This window comes from Talpa occidentalis, unplaced genomic scaffold (assembly GCF_014898055.3).
Source record: "Talpa occidentalis isolate TD23 unplaced genomic scaffold, MPIMG_talOcc4v2.1 talOcc4.12, whole genome shotgun sequence".
Classification (NCBI taxonomy): domain Eukaryota; kingdom Metazoa; phylum Chordata; class Mammalia; order Eulipotyphla; family Talpidae; genus Talpa; species Talpa occidentalis.
The window spans coordinates 66,517,569-66,538,975 of record NW_023601212.1 but is presented as its reverse complement, the minus strand read 5'-3'; the positions used below and the strand labels follow the sequence as shown (position 1 = coordinate 66,538,975).

The 21,407-nt window shown below is 42.1% G+C and overlaps 1 long non-coding RNA gene across 1 annotated transcript in view; it reads right to left on the bottom strand.

Moving 5' to 3' along the window:
* The window catches only part of LOC119240089 (uncharacterized), a 69,818-nt gene extending 54,515 nt beyond the window's left edge, over positions 1 to 15,303 (bottom strand). Inside the window, exon 1 of the long non-coding RNA XR_005124077.2 lies at positions 15,238 to 15,303. This is a non-coding gene — a long non-coding RNA (uncharacterized LOC119240089). The remainder of the gene's footprint in view (positions 1 to 15,237) is intronic.
* Between the last annotated feature and the right edge of the window lie 6,104 nt (positions 15,304 to 21,407).

The window sequence follows — 21,407 nt, the reverse complement described above, 5'->3', positions numbered from 1 at the left end:
CTTGGTATCCTGTGATTAGAGGATTTCCTCTTGGCAGAATGAGCCCCAGAGAAAGGGGGAGGGTTGTGGGGAGGAGAATGAACAGGAGCACAGAGGAGAAACACGGAGGTGATTTTTGCCACTTTCACAGAAATGTCCAGAAGATGCGGAGAGACACCAGAGCCCACTCCATGGGAGACCACAGGACAGGTTACCCCCAAGCCCAAAGCCACTCCACCAGCCTCCTCTGCTCACCCAGGAGCTCCCAGGCCTCCTCCCCACCACCCCCTCAACCACCCAGCTCTCGGGGTTCGAGGGTCCCTTCATTCCCAAAGTTCACTGACATCCGTCCACTCTGGAGACGCAGGCTTTTCCCTCCTGTGCGTGCAACATCAAAAGTGGAATGGCTGGGCCCTGGGACAGAATGGAGAAAGAACAGGGATCTCTGGCGACTATGGCACTTGGCCTGCTCAGAACTGGAGTGTCTGTGCATTGCACAGACTGTCTGAGGGTGTGTGTGTGTGTGAGTGTGTGTGTGTGTCCATTTCAGGCAGAGTCAACGGGAAGCAGTATTTTTCCATCCACCTTCTCAACACAAAGGGGGCCCTCAGGTGCCCTTCATGTCCACAGAGCAGAGGTCAACCTCTGCGTGAGGGAGGTCGCAGCTGAAATGGGTTCGAGGGCCAAATTATCGTCCCTTCCAGACATGGGTTTGCGGTGCAGAACCAATTTGAAAATGTGGCATGATCAGCAGTCTCGCCCGAGGAGAGCCCGGCCGGGAATAAGGGGATGTAATAAATCAAGGCTCAGTTGCCCTGAGTGGGGAGCCCCGGCTGAACCAGCCCTGGCGGCTGAGAGGCAGGATTGAGATGCATTGGCAGAGCTGTGACGGTGACCCCCCGGACTGAAATAATTGGGGTTGGGGGAGGTGCAGTGCGGGTCAGACTCCAGGGCACCAGAAGAATATATGGGGTGGGGGGGAGCTTTCAAAAGACCTGCCTGTACAATGACAGGCTGTGGTCAGAGTAATTATCTGCCATGTTCATACCTGCTAAATTCACTTTTAAAGGAAAAACACACACTCGCACAAATGCACTGGCACAGAAGGATAGAAAACCCTTCTTGAAGAAAAGGAAGTACCTTGTAGCAAAAACAATAGACCCCAGAGGAAAAGGTACTGGAAACTTACAGAACTTCATTTCAAGGCAAACAGTGCCCTCTAGAGGCGAGAGGGTTCGGTGCAGCGGACGGTGAACAAAAGAAGTTCAGTGACATGAAGTGCTGGAGAGGACCCTTTGGCTCAGGGGGTCCAGGGCGAGGGTGGGGAGGGGGCAGCCGTCGCCTGCATCTCAAGGAGTGTCCGTGATCCTGTCACTCACATACTTTTCTCAGAAGACTGAGGTAACTCCAGTCGCTGCGAGGAGACATTTTGCCAAACACAATTACAAAGGGCATGTTTCTAGAGCCGATGACTGCAAGGGTAGGAAAGGGGATTTTTTCATAGAGTGCATCATAAAAGAGGAAACCAGTGCAACTTGGTGTGGGTGGATGGAATAGAGCATGCAAATATATTTTGGAGCCTCTGTCTTGGGGGAATTAATCTTTTCTCTTTCAATAAAGATCAACTCACAAAGCATTTCTTACAGAAGCATGAGAGCAAAATACAAAGTGAGGGTCAGGAGAATTTTAAAGATAGAAGTTCTAGTGAAGAAGTGTCCCCACGGATCCCTTCGTGAACGTGTGAGCACCTCTGAGTCCCCCTTTTTGAGCCCTTGCACAGTTCCCAATCTCTCTAAACATGGATCATGTCTTCAAAAGGCCATCTCCTTCTTCCACACTGCCATCAGGATAAATCCAAACTCCTCGGACACAGACTGGTTATCTGCTTGTCACCGCCAAAGAGACTGCTTGTGCTTTTCCCTTGATGTTCCCATTAGGAAAGACTCCTGCACCAACTTGACCCTTTATCCGCAAAATCCAAGCCCTATCCCTCTTGAGCCAAACTCCTGTCATCCATTTGGCTTTCTCTGGCTCCTCCTAGACCAATGAACCTTTGAATCCCACCTCCATTCCCCACCCCCACACACACACACACACACACACACACACACACATGCAGAGATGATGAGTTTTTCATTTTTGATTTTGCACATTCTCTGCTTGATTTTTTTTCCCATTGAGCAGAGTATCATGTATTCATTTTTCTATTTTAAGAAACAGTTCAAATAACTCACAAATATTCTTAGAACACCTAGTGGGTGCCAAGAAGTGATCTAGGTACTGGGAAGTCTCCAAGGTTATCCTTGCTTCCTGCAGAATTGACTGTCTGCTGAGAGAAGCCAGTGGTACCTGAGGTGCACACAAGTTAAAAAACAGTGAAATTGAGAGCCACAAAGTGCAGGGGCCACAGGAGCAAGATGCTCACTTTGGCGCAGAAACCAGCAGGGGCTGAGCAAGAGGCAATCGCACAGGAGCCCCAGAGGGAAAGATAAGGATAAGTGGTGTCTAGGAAACAGAGAAGGAAGATCTCGGTATTCTTGGAGAAGGGGAAGTACACAGGAAACCAAAATCACTGGAAGATCTTGCCCTGCTCCAGAGTGGCAAGCTGCTGTGTGTGGACAGAGAATGGCATGTAGGATATGAAGGCAGAGCAAGAGAACAGTGAAGACCTGGGATCTTCCTGTGAACATCCTTGTGTGATGAGATTGGACATTCATTCTTTATAAACAAGGCCTTTCTACCACAGTTTTTTTTTTTTTTTAAGATTTATTTGGTTATGCATACAAAAACTGGGGTATAAGCCAGAGGTGTGGGGGGTGAGAGGATTCACCAGAGACAGAGTGGGGAGCAGAACAGGCAGAGGTACTGAAATACACTGCTGAGGGGAGCAGCGGGTGAGTCAGGAGAGGTCTGTTGTACCATGTGGGTAGCTCCTTGGCCAGGGATCAAATTCATGCTACAGTGGCTGCGAATAGCTTCATAGGTTGCATCTTATCCCCTTGCATCACCAGGGAGGCCCTACCACAAAATTTTAAGTCTGGACTCATATGACCCTACACTTCCCCTCATGTTCTTTAAGTATTTCATTCTGTCTATAATAATTTCTCTTGTGTCTACAGCAAGCATGTTGGTTCCCCACCCATCTGTGGAGTTGTTCTGCAGGAGAACAAGAGGCAGCTGGGAACTAGTTCTTGGACATAGTGGGATCCTTGACTTAAACTCATTCTCCGTGATTCTTACAGGACAATAGAAACAGTGTCCATGTCCAGTAGCGTGTTGGGATTACAGGCCAGAAGGGAGCAATCCTTTCTCAGAATTACTGTCTGGGTGACCCACAGAACATATCTCACTCCATTCCAACTTCCTCTCTGCACCCCCATCCCAGCCTCCTTCCTCCTGAGAGGCCCCCCACGTGGCTGTGCTGGCGAGAGAGGGCTGCTTGGCCCCAGAGCATCCACATGGCTCTGAGTGATAACACCTCACGCAGAAAAAAAGAAAAACAGTTTTCTGTTGATGGCAGCGTGTACAGCCGCTGAACTGTTTGGCAAAATCTCAGCAGCTGCGTATTCATGATGTTATATTTAAGCCAAAAACAAACAAACAACAACCAAAAAAATACCCTTGGAATGATATAATATGTCCCGGCTGAAATTTTGCTTGACCATTTACCTTGCTCATTCCTCCCTGCCAAATACTGTTCTTTGAGGGAGGAAGCTGAGTTACAGGCATGACACCCCCCTCCCCACCACCACCACAAGTTTTAAACCCTCACTGTGCAGAAAAACAGGGACAGATTCTGCCACCTGTGGTGTCACTTGGCTGAGGTTCCCAACTGCTCAGATGATTTCAACTGCGAATCTTCTCAATAGATGGAAGGGAAGCAGCAGCATCTCACCATAAAGGCAGGCAGCTGGTGACAGCACTTTCCATGGAAAGTGGTTTTCAACGGAAGGGGGAACTGGCTGTACTGATGGGGTTGGAGAAACAGAGTCACCTGCCCTTGCAAATGACCATGCCGCGCTGGTGGTGCACGGGTTAAAGTCTCAACACCATCAAGTTATTGCCAGCCATTGCGGCCTGAGTTCTATCCCTGGCCAGGGAGATAACCCACATGGTGCAACAGACCTTTCCTGTCTCACCCGCTGCTCCCCTCAGCTGTGTATTTCAGTGGATCTGCCTGTTCTTCTCCCCACTCTGTCTCTGGTGAATCCTCTCACACACCCCACACTTCTGGCCTGCACCCCAGTTCTTTTTTTTTTAAAGATTTATTTATTTATTTATTTATTTATTTATACAAGCACTGGGTACAGTCAGAAGCACAGGAGGGTGAGAGAATTCACAAGAGCCAGAGCAGGGAGCAGAACAGGCAGACTGACGAAGTACACTGCTGAGGGGAGCAGCGGGCGGCAGGAAAGGTCTGCGCACCATGTGGGACCCTCACCGCAACCCAGCACTCAACTGCTGCACCACTGGGGAGGACCTGCACCCAGTTCTTATATGCATAAATAAAATTTGCAAAATGTCCATGCTGCCAACAACTTCATTCTAGACCAACCAGGTGTCTTTTCCCTTCTTCCTTGGGCCCCACTCTTGATCCATGGGTACCATACTTGTGAGTGAAAGCTTTAGACCATCCAGAAAAGGGTGAGTTATATTTTCTTCCTACCTTAGTTTTAAAAGGCAGCTTGAGAAAAAACAGTAAATTGAACCCATCAGGGAACAATTAAGTAAGTCTGACTGCCTATATCCATTACTCACCCTAAAAGTCAACAGGAGATTGAATAGAGTTAACATGGTTCTGGCCCAGAAACCATCACTTGGGAACATCTCCAAGCTATGAAAAATTACAGATGCCAGAACCCTGGGGTCCTGCAAGAAAGCATACAATGGGCCAGTAGGTTTGGCTCCCAAAATCAACGGTATGAACTCTGGGAGGTAGGGTAGATGACTTCTGACTCCTACCACCATGGACGGCTTCCGGTGAAAAGACGGAGTGAAGTCTGATGTCTATTTTTCTCCTCCTAATTTCCAGATCCCAGGGTCTAATTTCTCCAACATTCAGACCCCTAGAAAGAAGAAGGCAACAAGCCAAAGGACCTTCTGAGCAGGCCTACTGCATGTGAGAATGGGGCCATGAGAGAGAGAGCCAGAGCAGGGAAGGAGGAAAATAAACCATTAATATGCAAATATGGACTAATCAGTGACCTGGACCTTGACCCAGCAGGTCAGAGTCCCCATCCACTCTGCTATGCAAATATTTGGTCATAATCTCCTGATAATCAGGGAAATGCAAATTAAAACCACACTGAGATACCACCTTATACCAGTGAGAATGGCACATATCAAAAAAGCAAGCAACAACAAATGTTGGTGAGGATGTGGTGAAAAAGGAACTCTCCTACATTGCTGGTGGGAGTGCAAAGTGGTCCAGCCACTATGGAAAGCTGTGTGGAGGTTCCTCAGTCTCCTAAAAATGGAGCTACCATATGACCCAGCAATTCCACTACTAAGGATCTACCCAAAGGACACAAAAACAGTGATTCAAAAGAGCACCTGTACACCTATGTTTATTGCAGCACTATTTACAATAGGTAAAACTTGGAAACAACCCAAATGTACAAAAATAGATGACTGGATCAAGAAAATGTGGTACATATGCACAATGGAATACTACTCAGCAATCAAAAAAGATAAACTCATGCCATTCGCAGCAATGTGGATGGAGCTAGAAGGAATTATGCTCAGTGAAATAAGCCAGAAGGAAAAAAAAAAAATATCGGATGGTTTCACTTGTAGCAGGAATATAGGGGAACCCAATAAGACATCAGTGTAAAAAAATAATAACAGTACAAAACACAGCAAAGCCAAAATGGACAATTATAAATCAGAGACATCCTGCAGGGGAGGAGGAGGGAGAGGGATTAGAGGGAGGAAGGGAGTAGTACAGGGGACTGAGGTGATGGTGCATGGGTGCATTGGTGAAGGAAACTGAGGGGATGGGGAAGCAAATATTGTTTTAAAATGAACAATGATGTAAAAAATAAAAAAATATATTTAAAAATTTAAAAAAAATTTCACTTTCCCAAATAAGCCAATTGAAATAAAATAATAATAATAATAATAATAATAATAATTATTATTATTATTATTATTATTGCTAGATTTTGGCTTAAGGTTTCTAGAAAATGTTGATATACCCTAAGAGGTCCTTGAAGAATGGAACATCCACTTGAATAAAGCAAAGACCATCGATGCCATGGGCGTCAGTGCCAGGGGGCACCAGTCATTCTTACAAAGGTGGCCACCATCTGGGTTTTCAATTGCTGCCTAGCACTTTCTATAATATCCTCCCACGAAGGCTATCTTTGGTGGGTCTTTGGTAAACTAGGTTGTTTTCATCCCCTCCCCCCAATTATGTGTGCACCTCATATTTCAGGAGGAAAAATCTTAAATATCCATTAGTGTTAAGCCATTTTACACATCTCTATGTTGAAAAAATTATCAAATTTTGGTTAAATGAATCCTTTCTGGGTTAAATATTACACAGTCTCTGCTGTAGCTCAAATTGGGACATGTATTAATTAGTGAATGATGCATGGTTGTCTCCCAGACTCCCCCAAACTCTTTTCTACAAACAAAAATTGATGTTACTATTATTATCCTCTTGAAGTTCAAAAAAAAAAAAATAGGCCACTTATTCCAAACAGATCTTACAACCTCTGATCTCTTAGCAGGTGCTTGGGTTAACAGTATTTAGCAAAAAGTATAGCCAGGGGCAGAAAAAAATAAGGAAAACATGGGTCTCCAAAGCCTTCAGTTCTAGAAGGTTTCAGTTAACTGCTAATTGCAAAGCAAACAAATCCTCATCTTGAGCCCAATTGAGGGGCTAAGTGGGTAAAATTTACAGGTAAGGAAAGGGACCACCCAGCAGGTGCCCTTTTCTCTGCCAGGTCAGGCATTGTGATTTTATACCATTTCTAGTATAAATCAGAGACTCACAGACATCAACCACAACAGAAATGTGTAGTGTATTACAGACCTGATCTCTTGCAAACTCAGAGTCTGTGCCACAATTGGATGGGTATATTAGGCAAATAATATGGTGGATGGACTCAGAGATTTGTGGTGCTCTTCTAAAAAACCTTCGTGGATTTGCAGTGTTCAAGGGAGCAAGTGGCAGTACCACATGCTGTGACTTTTGGTTGATCACTCTGGTTCCTTTAGCAGGAACCCAGGGGAAGATGGGTCCTGGCTGGGGGAAATATCACTCTAGTACCTTCCAGTATTTTCCCTACCTTGTCTCAGTCAGGTCACTCCTGGAAAAGATGACATCAAGACAACTTTAACGAAGAAAAATAATCCAAATATGATGTTCTCAGAGAGTAGCAAATTAAAATAGAAGACCATACCAACTTGGCCTCACAATATCATGATTCATTAGTTCTTTCAGCAAAGATCTGTGAGTACCTACTGTGTGTTAAACAATCCTTCGGAATACCTTGGTGAACAAATCTAGTGGTATTTACTGCCTAGTTGGGGAGACAAACAATATAGATTAAACACAAAAATAAGTCTTTGATGTATTAGTCAGGCTAAGTTGGACTTGACTATAATAACCAACAAACATCAAACTTTCAGCAGCTCAACATGAATATTTCAAGTCTAAATGCCCATCAGGCAGCTCTTCTCTGTCTTGTAGCTATACCGTCTAGAACACATGGCCTCCAAATCATTGAGGAAGGGCACAAGAGAGCTGAGGCGTGTATGGGAGGCTTTCAGGGCCAGCTGAGACGCTGACATTACTTCTGCAGGCATCCCTTTGGACAAAATTCAAGCATTGACCCACCCCTGCCGTCTAGGGAAGCTGTGTAATGTGTGTCTATGGGGGTGGGGAGGGAGTGGGGAGGTAGTTGTTGAACACTAATAGTCTCTGGCATACATAATTGTACAGTCTGAGACATCTCAGGTGGCAGAACCCCCTAGCTTCTCCAAGAAGAAACCTATAAAGTAAATTGGCTTCTAGAAACCTTACTTTCCTGGCAATGGTAGGAAGGGAAGGTGGCTTTGATTAACCTCTCCCTGGTCCGCCCACTTTCCCAAATGTAGATGCAATAATGGAGCACTTCTCCTGACTAATACACACATTCTTGACCCAGTGATTCCTGGCTTTCCCCCGTTTACGTTTTTCTCAAGTCTCACTCTAGTAGACAGCAGTCCCTCATATATGTCTGAATAGAGCTTATGTGCCCTGAGCTTTAGCTGCTTTTTTGAGAAGTAAAGGCAAATGGACCACTCCCCCACCTCCTCCCTTCAGCAGGCTCTATCATATCAGGCTCTATCATGCTCTATCATATATAACCCAAGTCTAACATGACCCTTCCTCCTAGTCCCCTAGCTAAAGCCTTTCTGCAGTGCCCCTACTAAAATCCTACCATCTGTGCGAAGTTTCTGAATCTCACACACACACTAACTTTTGTTATCATTTTTTAAATTTCAGCCTTCTCTTCCTCAAAAAGATTATAAATGCCTTGAGGAGAGGGGGTAGCCCAAAATTCACTGCCTTGTTGCTACAGTGCCTTTGTAAGTATGTCCCACTGACCCTCTGCCTTTACAGGGTCCCACGGGGTGAGTGGTGTCCCTAAGTTTTCCCTTGAACCTAAATGGCCCCAGAGTAGCCCAGGGAAATCAGTGGGATAAAAACATAGGCAATAAGCTGAAAGAAGGTAATATAAAACAATTGGTGCAGGGGCTTCCCTGGTGGCACAAAGGGTTAAGACGCAACCTATGAAGCTGTCCACAGCCACTGCAGCACAAGTTTGATCCCCCAGCCGGCCAGGGAGCTACCCACATGGCACAGCAGACCTCTCCTGATTTGCCTGCTGCTCCCCTTAGCAGTGCATTTCAGTCAGTCTGCCTGTTCTGATCCCCACTCTGTCTCTGGTGAATCCTCTCACCCCCACACCTCTGGCCTGTGCCCCAGCTCTTATATGCATTAATAAATAAATCTTTAAAAAAAATATCCTCCCAATGAAACTAAAGGAATGAATTGAAAACGCTCTATTCAGTTCTGTTGAAGAAAATTTTTTAAAAAATTAAAAAAAAATAATTGGTGCATCTATGCTTGAGGGCTATTAGAACTGGGTTCAAATTCTGACTTTACTGTTCTATAATTGAGTGATCAGAGCTAAATTGCCTCCTTTTACTGAGTCAGAGATTGCTCAGTTAAAGAATGCAATAGTTATGTTTTCCTTGCAGTGGTGTAATGAGGATGAAAAGTCACATCTATAAAATTCCTTGTTCTTATGTGAGTGAACACCTAAAAATAGGGGTATTGCCCCATACCTTTCTCTTATAGTCTTTGTCGACATTTAATAAGGTTCTGCTTACTTCTTTTTGTGTGTCCCTCTAGCTCTACAATAGTGAACATCAATTCTACCTAGTTTGCTAATTCCCAAAGGAATTGCCTCTGCCTGGGTAAGTTATTCAATATAAAGCAAACCTGTTGCAGGGAGCTTTCTTGCCAAGATGTGGCAAAGGTCATTAACCCATCAATGACTGTTATTGGCTTGGACCCAGATTCCTATCCAGTCAGTCATGGCCCTCATGTCAGGATGACATAGCCCAAAACTCAGCGGCCCATGTAACTAGCAGGTACTGAGTTGTTAGTGCTCAATAAATATTTAAAAAATGAATGTGGCATTCTGCACTGAGCTACCATCTTTATTACAATGCAGGGGAACAAACACCTAGAAGGTGTACTCCTCAACTTTAATGATCATGTAATCACTTGTGGGATCTTATTAAAACCACAGATTTTAGGGCCTCCCCAGTGGCGCCGTGGTTGAGCGCTGGGTTATGAAGGTGCCCACAGCCTCTGCAGTGCCGGTTCGATCCCTGGCCGCCAGGCGAGGGTCCCACATGGCACGCAGACCTCTCCTTCTGCCCGCTGCTCCCCTCAGCAGTGTACTTCGCCAGTCTGCCTGCTCTGCTCTCTGCTCTGGCTCTGGTGAATTCTCTCACCCTCCCATGCTTTTGACTGTACCCAGAGCTTCTATAAATAAATAAATAAATAAATTTAAAAAAATAAAGATTTCTTTTAAAAAATAAATAAATAAAACCACAGATTTTAATCTATTAGGTATGGTGTGACCCCTGTCTTTCTAAGGAAGTCCTGGGGAACCATCATGGCAGTCCATTGCCTACTCTTTGAGGAGCAAAGTAGTAGAGAACTAAGTCATTGACTATTCCCTATATTCTTCTCCAATGATCTACTTCTGTAATAGCAGCCCCCATAGATGGTTCAATTTTATGAAAACTCTGATACAAAAAGATTTATGTACTCTTATGTTCACAAAATTGCCAAGTAATGGAACCAATCGAAGTGCCAACTTGTCTTTTAAAAGGAGATTGAAAGAATAAAGTATCATATTAAAATTTTTTAAAGATTTATTTATTTATGCATACAACTGGGGTACAGGCCAGAGGTGTGGTAGGTGAAGGATTCACCAGAGACAGAGTGGGGAGCACAACAGGCAGACTGACTGAAATACACTGCTGAGGGGAGCAGCTGGTGAGACAGGAGAGGTCTGCTGTGCCATATGGGTTAGCTCCCTGGTGGGCTGGGGATTGAACTCCTGCTGTGCTGTGCAGATAGTTTCATAGCACTGCAAATTAACCCTTTGCACCACCAGGGAGGCCCACATGAAATTTGTAATGGTTCAAGCAGCAAAAATAGAAGTGGATGAATCAAAGTATTGTGTCACCTGTGTTACCTCCATATTTACTGTACAACTGGACTATTCATCTCTTTACCAAGGTGAGTCTTTTAAAGGCAAACACCTCATCTTCATGATGCTTTATGCCCATTACCTGCTAAGTGCGTGGCACATACATGGCACATTGTTAACAAATATTTGTTGATCAGAAATGGATTTGTCTTTGGTATACCCTAAAATGTCTATTGCACACAGCAGGCACTCAATAAAAGTTTGTTGAATGAATTAATAAAGATGTAAAGCAGTGGTGGCTGTGGTTCTGTATTGAGGAAAATATTATTTCTGATCAAAATCATCTGAGCAAGATCATCTCTTAGGGCTAGATGGGTACTCAGGGAAATAACACTGATGTTAGACCAAGTCCTTGGAAATGAGTAGGCCTCAGCTGACAACCCAAATTGGTCTGGGTACCATCTGGTGTTATGATTGAAGCATTTTTCATGCTCACTAATAAACAACTCAGCCTGGCTTTAGGGAGGACTGTGTCAAACCAGTGACTTCTATGGGCTGAGAACTAGACCAACCTGCAGAGGTACGGAGGGAGCTCTGACTCGGGTTGCCCTTCTGGTAGGCGCATGCTCCATATGAAAACAAAGGCAAACTCCCTGGGAAGAGCTCTCCAAGGGCATCTGCTTTGTCAAAGCCCACCAGGGAGTACCTGACTGCAAGGCTGGAGCAATGAAAAGCTCCTTTCTCTGCACTTGGCTCATAAAAGAAGCCCTGTGGCTTGCATCCACCAGCTCTTGCAATCTCCCACAACAGAGCAGCTCCTAGACCTGCAGCCAGGCTTGGGGACAAACGAAGGAGAAATGTTGCCAACCCTGGGAACAAAAGCTTGCTCGCACTGCTGGAGTTTCGTGGGATGTAACCTAGGAGTTTTGCTTTCATGAAGAGAGAGAGAGAGAGAGCATCTGAGTGTGTTAGAGAGGACAGAATTCTTATTCTTTATGATGAAAATCGAGGAAAACTGGAAAATGGCACCAAAACAGACATGCAATTCCAGAACGAACAAATATCATCGAACAAGATGGTCAATGTGCATGCCCTTTCTTCAGACTACCTTCATATACCATTCTTTAAAACGGGGGCTTTGAGAAGGTGTTTTAGTCACTCTTGTTTCCTTTCACTCTATTTTCTCTTATTATATCTAGAGTGACCTAGGGCACTAGGGCACGGCAATGTCTAGTGACAAAAAGGTTGATAAGAACCAGACTAGAAAATTATTCTCAAAATCCAGACCAAGCTATATTTAGAGAGGGAAACTTAACTAGTAATAACAATTGTTAGCATTTTTGATCACTCACCATGTGTCAGGGACCACGCATAGCCCTCTACCCATTTAAACTCAATTTATCGCAATCAGCTCCTCAGGTGGGTGTCATGATCATCACTGACATTTTGAAGGGGAGGAAATTCTAAGACAGGAAGTTCAAGTAACTGACACAAGGTCACTTAAAGATGAACCGTGAAGCCAGGATTCAAAGCCAATGAGCTTGACAGCACAATCCACTTTAAATGCTACACGTGGGCCTCTAAGAAGGAACGTCCCCATCGGCCATCACCCTGATGATTCCCCCCATACACCCTCACAACTGGGTAGATAGCCCTCCTTCCTCTGGCTTTCGTTTTGTCTCTGAACACCACGTATTCAGCATTCACTTCCGTTTCAAGCATCGAAGTCAGTTCTCAGATACAACTCACTGGGTCTTGAGGCCATCCCCCACACAGCGCTGGGCTGGTGTCTGAGTTCCTGTGCTCTGCACCAGGGGGTTAAACCTTCTAACCCCTCCCAGTGCTCTTCCAACTGCCCCCCTTTGCCTCTCATGCAGAGCACTGTGCTCTCGCCTCTCCCTGATAATCCTTCATGTCTTCTTTTTGTCCTGTGATTAGACACTTTGTCATTTTCATTTCATGACCTTAAATTTATCTTATTATAATTGTCTCATTTTAGATAGTGTTTACAATAAAACTCCAAAGCAAGGTCCATGCATGTGTTTTATCCATACTTCCTCCATAACATAACAGAGCTTTTAAGGAAATAAACAAACAAAACTCCCTTTTTTTCCCTTTCCTTTTACTCTCCTGACCCAAGCAAGTCAAAGGAAACAAGTTAAAAGTTAAGTAGCTGAGAAATACTGAAATATCTTCCTGTTACCTCTTTGTCTGAAACCAATGACCTTCAGGCTCCTCTAAGGGTGGACATGCCTCCTAAGTTTTCAACATTGAAACTGTCAAATTTATAGCAAAGGAAAAAAGGAGAACACTTGGGGCAATTCTGGACCAAAATACCTGCTTAGATACTCTTGAAAACTGAAGAAAATGAAAACAGAGAAGCATGTCATCCTAAGTTAGTTACGTTCCTTAAAGCCTCGATGGATGTCTTCCTCTGGATTTTTAGCCCTGGGGCTAGAAGTCTAGAAGCTGCTTCCATTTGCCTTCCAATTCAGGAATACTGTCTTAACCTCAGGAACAGCTGTACCATCCACATCCTCCCTCTGTACCATATTCAATCTTTGTACTATCAAGCTTACCCCCCCACAAGGGAGCTACAAAGAGCATGGGTTCTGAACACAAACAGTCTTTAATCCAAAGCCTATGTCCGTAATTTATTTTACCATGTGCATTCATGATGAACTTGGGCACATTATTTAATTTTTCTGGGTTGTCATGACAATGAAAGAGGGCATCATGGATAAGTACCTAGAACAGCTTTTGGCCTATGTAATACTGAGTAATATGCCTACCTTACTTCTAACTCCCCCTATTTTCTTCTTTCCTCAGAATTTTCTTTTTGCACATGCTATTTTTAAGTCTTTATAATTTCTACTTAACTTCTGGCAACTATGTTTTTACAACTATTTTTTTTTTACAAATTCCAGTTCCAAGTTGAAAAAAGGGATAACAGAAAAGTTTTAACAATATTCAACTTGGAAATTATAAATGGGAAAACACTGCAAATCAGCCATGACCTGAGAAGGAATAAGATGTTACTGAGATTCTGTAAGTCTGCAGGCACCATCTGGGAGTAAGACTTGTGAAGAAACAAATCAGTGTTTCCTTCATTCAGAAGATAGTTTTGCCTCAGGGATCACAGCAGCCCTGAGCAATTTTCAGGGATGGGCCCTGAAGCAGTGTAATGCATTGGACAGGAGGGGGTAGTGGGTGGAGCCTACCAAAAAATGAGTCAAGGAGAAGCGTTTGAATCTCTAATTGGTTGTATGATTTTGGTCAACAGGCTTATGAAGACCCCTATGGAGGAGGATAGCTAGTTTTATAATTCTGTTCTCCACAACCTTGTAATATGGCTATCCTTCAGGCAGGCCTCCTGAGGACTTACTTATGCTATCAGGAAACTGTCTTTACTCTTACAGCACTTTCATAACAGGAAAATGAATCATAAGAAGGCAAGGTGGTCTCACACAAGCAAGCTGTATGTGTTATCCTACAGGTAGAGCCTGGATTCGGGAACCACTCATTTCAATTTCCTACACATCTCAATGTTTGCAATATGAAGCACATAACATAGAAGGTAGATGAAGATTTCTCTCAATGAAACATAGACAGCAAATGGTTTCCAAAGAGGAAAAGCTCAGTCATATTGTGATGAGGAGAAGAACCACAAGGGGATAATTAGGGAGAAGGTATCTTTTGAGTTAAATCTTAAAGGATGACCAGGATTCATTAGGTAAAAATAGGAAGTAGAACAATTCAGTTTTGAATACCTCAGAAGGCAAATACAGGTGAAAAAGTATAGAATTTATTTTTAAAAGGTGAACAGTTCAGGGCTTCCCTGGTGGTACAGGGGTTAAAGTCTCAGCACTATCAAGCTATCACCAGCTAATGTGGCATGGGTTCGATCCCTAGCCAGGGAGCTACCCACATGGTGCAGCAGACCTCTCCTGTCTTGACTGCTGCTCCCCTCAGCAGCGTATTTCAGTCAGTCTGCCTGTTCTGCTCCCCACTCTGCTCCCCACTCTGTTTCTGGTGAATCCTTTCACCGCCCCCCTACACACACCTCTGGCCTGTCCCCCAGTTCTTGTATGCATAAATAAATAAAATAAATCTTGAAAAAAAAAAAAGGTGAACAGTTCATCTTGGAGAGAATATAGAAAATATTTAAGAAAATAATAAATGTGGGAATGGAATCAGCCAGAGGAATGATGATTTCAGATGGAAGAACTTCAAAAATAGGAAGCCAAAGACTTGCCAGTTAGTGTCTACCTTCAAAACCAGTCTTCAGTGCCCATAATCAATCACAATTAGCTTTATACAGATATCAAACATTCTACCTTTTCCACAGAATTCTCTCACTTTTGTCCTCCATTTCATCATTGGATAGAATCATTGATATGGAAGTTGGAAGGGGACACAGAGACCACAAGTTCACCCACCCATTTTATTGATAAGGAAACTGAGCATTGGAGAGTTCTACAAGACCAACAGGAAAGCCACAAATTTCAAACTCACACTCATAGTTTTTTACCTTGTGAGGCAGCTTCCTAGGATGAAATGACTTCTTCACTTTCTCTTTTTTCACTCCAGGGCTAGTTTTCTCATCAGCATTGTTAATGTACTTTGGAAACATGCCTGTTCTGCAATAGAGTAATGGATTTGCTAAGCAGCAACTTCCTTTAAACCTCTTTCCTCTTAAAGAGCAAAAAGACTACTTGGCTCTCCTCCAAAGATTCTTGGAATATTTAACCCAGTGGACTACCCAGAAGATAATGTTAAGTCAGCACAATATACACGCTAGAGTAGGGAGGAGTGAAGAAAGAATGGCCTCCTAATAAAACACTGATAGCTGGATGGAACCATCTTTTGTAGAAGTCTTTGGAATCTAGGGAGGGCATTGTCAGCCTTGCTTCCTTGATAAAAATGAGATGTTAACTGACTCAGATCAGGAAAAAGGAATTAAATGGCACTGGTATTTTCAAATCCAAAAATATATTGGTTGGATGTGAGATTTTGTAATGAAGCCAAATCTTAAAATTAAAATATATAGAATCTCAAAATGATTAGACTCATCGAGGAAAGTGAATTTCATAGTAAGTAGTATATTATATAATATGCGTGTATTTGTTTTCCTTTACTGTGTAACACATTACCACAGGTTTGGTTGCTTAAAACACACATCTGTAATCTTACAGCTTCCATTAGTAAGACCTGGTGTGGATCATTGGGTTCTCTGCTCAGTGTTTCATAAAACTGACATTAAGGTGTCAGCAGGGCTACCTTCTCATCAGGACCTCAGGATCCTGTTCCAAAATCTGGTTGTCAGTAGAATTCAGTTAACATACAGGGTAGGACTGAAGTCCTTACTTTCTTGGCAGTTGTCAAGTTGGATCTCTCAGTTGGTAGAGCTTGCCCTCAGATCTGTATATGTGGCCCTTCCATTCACAATAAGGTGTTTGCTTTTTTCCAGACTCACAGAAAAACTGCTTCCTGTCTTTTTAAAAGACTGTGTTCTGACTATGTCAGAACCACCAAAGATAGTCAGTCATTTGATTAACTCAAAGTCAACTAATTAGGGACTTTTAATTATATCCAATTCCTTCGGTCATATAATGTAGCATTCCGATGGGCATGAAATTCTGTGATATTTACAGGTTCCACTCACACCTCAAGGTGGGATTATACAGAACACATGCACCAGAGGGTACGAATCTTGGGGCTTACCTTAGAATTCTGCCTACCATGAAGTATTTATTCTCATTTCCCTTCCAAGCTAAAAGCTTTCTCAGGACAGGGATCAGAATTTAAATTGTAGGTTGAATTAATGTGAATTAATGAAAAAAAGAACTAATTGAAACTAGCTTCCCTAAGCTTTTAAATGTCTTTAGTTTATATCTGGCTATATTGAGAGATTTGAGCACTAATTATAATTAAGCATAGATTTCCATAAATAAATGGCAGTTTCTGAAAAAGATTTGCCAATAAAACTGCTACTTATAGAGAGTAAAATTTCATAAAATCAGTATAATGACTAATTCCTTCTCAGAGCTAGCCTATTCATCAGCATGTATTTATTGGAAACCAACCTTGCATGGACTGAGAAACATGCTAAACTATATGAGGGACAGAACAGAAGAATAGCAGGCACCTATTTTTCTCAGGGAGCTGGCACCATTGAAAGGAAGGCAGCTTTCAAATGCATGAAATAATATTAACACAGGACAGAACAATTCATATTATATCTAATAGAGTGTTACAAAAATATAGTGCAGGAACTTACAAAAGTAGGTGATAGAGATTGGTTGATGTGGAAAGATCAGTTCCCAAGTTATACCAGTTCTTAAAAGCTAGACAAAAGAGATGAGAATAGATTTGGTCTTTTAGATAAGAGGACTAGAAGTATTTGAATTACCACATAAAGCAGTGAAAGGCACATGCATATGGAAATGAGTGTAATGTGGGCTTGTCGGATGGATTGAAAGGTAGGAGACTCTAGTGTGAGTTTTAGATTTAAAAACTACCGTCATGATCTAGATGTGAGGAGGTGAGAGCCTGGACCTGGCAGCAGTATCAGGAGTGATGCAATAAGAGACATGAACAATGAGAAAATAGCCAGAGTCGGTCATTGAACTGATAAAAGATATAAAACAGACTTGAAATCTACAGTTTTATTTTAGGGGGACTGTGAGAGACTAATAGCTACACATCAAAATTCACTTCCTTTTCTTTTCCTGGTCAAACAGCTAGACTACATTTCCCAGGTTCCCTGGCCATGGGGGTGGCGGCGATACTGAGCTCTAGCCCATGGAAGGGGCAGAGATCATGCAACCACTATGATTCCAGCCCACAAACCCTCCAGCATACAGTTCTTCATTCTCTTTTCCCCTTCTGCCTGGCTATATTGAAAACAACCCCCAGGGTTCCAAAATGACCACCTGGAGAAGGACCATCCTGGAATTTGTTCTCCCACCCTGTACTATAATATAAAGAGAAAACTGACTTCAGGGGGCTTCCTGGTGGCGCAACGGGTTAAGCACCATACTATGAAGCAATCCGCAGTTTCTGCAGCACAAGTTTGATCCCCGGCCAGCCAGAGAGCAACCCACATGGCGCAGCAGACCTCTCCTGTCTCGCCCACTGCTCCCCTCAGCAGTGTATTTCAGTCAGTCTGCCTGTTCTGCTCCCCACTCTGTCTCTGGTGAATCCTCTCACCCCCACCCCTATATCTCTGGCCTGTGCCCCAGCTCTTGTATGCATAAATAAATAAATCTTTAAAAAATATACTGACTTCAATTTCATTATACATTTTTGTCTATTTATTTTAGAAATCAGACTATGTAACATTTTTGGGGGGGGAAATGTTGGCACCATAACAAAAGTAGTGAGTTGTAGAGGATATTCATTAGGACTTTTTCAAAGATACCAATTGTTGAAAGTTTATTAAGCAGCTGGTGATAGAGCAGAATCAAAGCTTAATATTCTCAATATGAAATAGAGTTGTTATTTGCAAAGTAAAATTTCTTGACCCCATAGAAGATATCTCAGATGAAGAAGTGCAATAATATAAATATATATTTATCACTGGAGAATAGAAGAAGGAAGAAAAGACAGTGAAGAATTAAAAGGGAAGTTTAGATACAGGAGAGTAACAAAGACAGCTCTTGTATAAAATCTAATTTTGATTTTTGTAACTGATGCATTATCTATGATTTAATACAGAATAAGCCAAGATAACAGCTCCTTCCTAAACATACAGCCTTCTTTAGTTGTAAATTAATTACAACTGACTCATTACCTAACTCTTTCACATACATTGGATGCCTGATATCACTCAAATGAAGTTTTTAAAAACAGTGAACTAGCCAAAAAATGGATTGCTTTAGGTAAGAAGAAAAAGCACAGTCAGATTTATGAAAATATTATATTTTCCCTTACTTGACCAAAAGTTGGTTTATGCACATTTGAATCTCCATTTGTTTTAGGTTTCATCAGCCTATCTTAAAGTGTAACAGCAAAATATAGTTCATTAACTGTTACTTATGTGAACCCAGAAGAAGTGTCAGCTGATTTTTTTCCTGATGAAATTATCCTGGCTTCTATTGGTGAGCACAACCTCAGAGACCGCCCCATAAACCAAACAAATATCTAAAATCTAATTTTGGCCTTGACATTTGTGCTATAGCAATCGTTATATAAAATGAAAGGTAAATTGCAATTTGCTCACAATTTAAAAGTAAAGTCCTAATAATGGATGTGGTTTGGTTACAGCTGTTATGTTGTTAAGGTTAATGCTAAGTTATGTTTGGGGACAGTCCTTATTTAAAGGAAAAAGAAAAGTTCAAAGCAACAAAACTATCTGTAAGTTAAATATCAATCGCAGAGAAATTTCCAAAAAGGATAATTTTGAGTGGAGACTAAAGAATATGATCTTCAGTCTAACATTGTACAAAATGAAGAATGATGTACAAAATTAATTAATTAAAAAATAATTTAGAAAATAAAAAAAAGAGTATGATACTGTCTGTTTTTACTAGCAGTTGATAAATTCTCACAAGTAACTAAAGGAAAAACCCTTCGCCATTGTTACAGGGCAACCCCAAAGTGAAATGTGTTGGCCTGAGTGTCCTGAATGGGTCCTCACATCCACATACTTAAAAAGGGACTTATAATGAGACTCAACTTCAGGCACACACAAAAGGTTAATAAAGGGTTTATGGTTAACAAAGGAGAAAGGAATAACCCAGGGAGAGAGAGCGAGAGATAAATTGGTGAATGAGACCTACCAGTTCTGCTGAGCTGGGACCCCAATAGCATGCTGAAAGCTGGCAAAAACCCAAGCACCCCCAAGGCCCACACGTCTGGTTATATATCAAGCCTGGCTGCTTAACTCCAACCTCAGTTCCCAGCAATCCTCCCGTTGATGGTGAAGGCATTATGGGATTTGTAGTCCTTGGTGTCTTAGATATCTTTGGTGTGGGATGGGGGTAGAGTCTGTAAAACCTGTGTGTGTGGAGTTCGTTCAGGACATCCTTTCCCCCAACACCATGAGGGAAAATATACCCAGAAGTCAACCAGCTTGCAAGGGGATGTGAAAACACACACACACACACACACACACACACACACACACCCCCATTCCCTGATCCTTCCACCTCTTCCCCATTGAGTCAATGTGTCTCAGCTGTGGTGATAGCATCACATTTACTTTGTTGGGTGGGGAATAAAAACTCTAAAATCATGAAATTCATTTAAGGTCACATCTGTGTGATACCAAAATAATAGATGATTGCTATCAATCCAGTCAAAAGAATCAGTCAAATTGGAGAAAACACGTCAGATGAATAATGTAACAATACCAGAGAATTTTCTGAGGTGTTTGTTCTCCCTGATGATTTTTTGCAATGTGTAAAGATAGAGATCACTGATGTATAAGATGAGTTCACTTATTCTTTTTGTCTCAAAGCACTACCTCTCCCATCTCTCTTTTCTGATACAGAATAACTATCCCCAACATTCAGGTAGATGAAATAGCAATAATGGAAATGACGATGATCTTTTAAATTTCTTAAGCTCTTTCAACCTCTATAGACCCCACTTTAATGCAAATCAAACTTGGTGGATTGTACCTTGCCTACTGAAAAACAGTTTCAATTAGAGATTTAATTACACTGTCTTGAGGAAATGGAGACGACAGTTTCTTTGAATTTTATACATTATGGAAACCTCCAAAGTGCTATAAATCTGCTAATTGATTTCTGTACCTGTAATGTTTGATTAGGTGTATTTTATTGTCTCCTTGGTTTTAATTAACCCTGGGCTTGTCAAAATGCTTCCAACGACAAAGGATATATGATGAAGTGTGATAAACTCTATTAACAGAGGCTGACTTTTGTCAGTAATTGCTCTCATGCACGAGAGTTATTAGAAATTAGCACACAGAAAAAAAAGAAACTGTACTTTTGGTAACAACTTTTATAGGCAGCTATAAATCTATGGCTTGCCCCCTATGTGCTGGTGATAAGCAAATGTGAGTGACCATAGGGTCCTACTGAAGATCAATCACTCACTAGATGTCGTATAAATATTAAGAGTGACAAAATAGGAAGAATTATGAAGTCTGAGATGTAAGAGCCAAAATTATACCAACATCCCTAACTGTTCAAATTAAGGAACTGAAAGTAAGACAGTGGACATAATTGTGAGATCCAAGGCACTGCAATGGACTCAAAGTGGGGGTTCAATTGATGTCAGAATAAAATAACCAATCAGTCAACAAACTTGCCCAAATGGCTAGAATTGTTTTTCACGCCAATATCATTTAACAATATCTTCCTCTCAAAGTGGTCAATATAGAACTTTCTAGTGAAAAAAGAAAGAAAAATACTTAAATCCCACTAGTTCATTGCATAAAAAACAGAAAGAGAGTTATTGCATTTGTCTTAATGTTAGAGTTAACTTTGGTTTTCTTTTTCTTTACAGCCTGACATGGTAGTCCAATACCAGCAAAGTCTTCTTGTTTTTAATCTCTAAGTTACTGACAGAAGCAGTTCTCCAGAAAAATACTTTATGAAAACTCTGTTCTAGACTGATATCATAGCAGAGCCCTGAACATCTGAGTGTGACATAGTCTAATGTAATCAGACGGCTTTGCCTAATCATGTTAGACAATTCCCCTTTGTGGCTAGATCTTGGAAGCAGTCG